Raw genomic sequence first — 2330 nt, 5'->3', positions numbered from 1 at the left:
ACACTGGTCCTTTAAAATATTTTTGATGATGTATACACAATTCTTATTTGATCAAATGTGATTTGGGGGAACTCAAATCAAATCTCCGACATAACCCTCACCCTGACTTTAAATAAGTAAATGCTGCAAAACTTTGTGAACATAGCTAACAACTGCATATGATGTAGTTAGGCTACTTTGTTGTGGATTGCAATTTGACTTTGTTTGTTCCCATGTCTCTTTCCATTCATACATTTTCCATTTATTTTATTAAAAACATATTTTATTTAAAACTATGCATGATTTGTCTCTTGCTGTTTTCAAACACATCATTCGAAGTTTGCCCCTCCTCCCTCGCTTGAGTGTGCCAGAGAGAGCATGAATTATGCAGTGGGAGAAAAAGGAATGAATCAGAGAAATGCAATGTTATTTTTTTTATTTTTTATTGTTTCATGTTTTGCAATTATAAACATTTCATTCACTCGTTCTCCTTAATTCTCACTCTTGAATAATAAAAGAGAAGCTGTTTCCTCTTGTCCCTATAGGAGGCGATATCAGTTGCCCTCCCAGACAGAAAGTCAGGTCCGTGCTGTGTCCTCTGTATGCATCACTGAGTCCACTGGGCCACAGGGTGTTCGTGTGTGTCTGTGTGTGGGAGAGGGAGAGCAATAGATGTTATGTATGTCCTTACATAACTGACAAATATGCAGAGCCAGAGAAAGTCATTGGAGTCAGTGGAAAATTTGAGACTGAAACTTAGAGCACAATCATTGCTGAACACACACACAGTGTTAAATACACATCCAGTGCTTCATTGAGTGCATACTGAGTGTATAGTGTTGCATCAAAAATGTACATCTATTGTGCTGCAAAAGAAGATGGTGAGACAATTTTTTTGTTTTGAAGGTGCAACAATTTAAGACCCACCCTGATACTGATTTCAAAGTAGTACATTGTTTTGAGAATCAAGTCATGAGACACTACTGTGACAAAAAGTCTTATCAGAAAAAAGTCATAACTTCATACAAACATGGCACATTGAAGGAAAATTCTGGTATTTTTCAACCTGGAACTTATTCTCATGATTGTGGCCACTCTGAGTTTTGAGTCCTGGAAAGCAACATATATCAGGCCAATAGTGCAAGCTTTTCTTTTAAAATATGTTTTGGCGGTTTTTATTGCCTTTAATGAATGGCTACAACTGGGGGTGTCAGATGACACGTGGTAAGGGGGCACAGATCGGCATGGGGCGTGAGCTCTACCAGGTACCCTGAGTGCAAGCTTTTCAAATAAACTAAACAGATCATTTCAAATGCTTGTCTATGAGTAAACACAGAAATTAGCCCCCTGGATTAGCTACTAAGTGCATATGGATTAGACAGTTGATTATCTACCCGGACCTGAGTGCACCCAACCGGACCCTCTGGGTTAGGGCCCAAAACTGCTGCCGTAGGTCCTGCTTGGACAGAATGAGATTTAAAGTATATGTATATAATGCATGCGACTGTAATTAATGTGTAAATATAAAAATGTGCATATTTGCATATATATATATTTATATCTGCACTAGATTTTATGCACAGTGTAGTTTAAATTATGGAACGTTTTGCACCTCTTGTGAAATAATTTATTCAAAGTTCGAAGTTGGGAGTGCAATTTGAAAAACACCACAGACTTTACCAGTTTAAGGCATCTCCTTCGGATGAGACAGATCAATTTATAAATCACCTGTTAAACAAACAGAACACAAACTTGCAGAAATTATACATTTATATCCACCTCGATTTTGCCAGAGGATTGTTATAAATAAAATAAAAAAACTAGTGCTTTTATAGTGCAGTTTTAATGTGAGCAGGCCTGCTTTTCTGTGGGACAACTGGACATAAAGTATTACAATGCAGAGGTGATGTGTTTGTGTAGAGAAAAGAGAAAGTATCCAGAGATCCCACGCCATTACACACACACCAATATTTGAAAAAGGGGAGCAGGACCTGCTGGTTATTTTTTTTTCACTGCTTGTGAACATAAACAATGAAATTACACATGACGAGCTGGCGGACTGTTGTTATAGCTTGTAGGGGGTGCTAGAGTGCTGGCTGTCCTAGTGTTGAATTATTTTTGTTATTATTTTTATTTTTAAGCAGAAATTCGGGTTGAGCTCAGACCCAAAACTGCGTCTGTGGTTCAGGCTCGCACATAATCTTTTTGGGCCTGATTTTTTGGGTCGATTAAAGTTCTCATAGGAATGTACTGGTGGCTAACTAAACACCTGCCTATTCATCTCCACATGCTGGTTTATTTAGGTGTGGACGCATAGTGATACCAGAGTACGCACGCACGCACACACACAC

This window comes from Morone saxatilis, unplaced genomic scaffold, assembly GCF_004916995.1.
Source record: "Morone saxatilis isolate NCDOM2014 unplaced genomic scaffold, NCSU_SB_2.0 Contig14, whole genome shotgun sequence".
NCBI lineage: Eukaryota > Metazoa > Chordata > Actinopteri > Moronidae > Morone > Morone saxatilis.
This window is presented reverse-complemented; position numbering follows the sequence as displayed.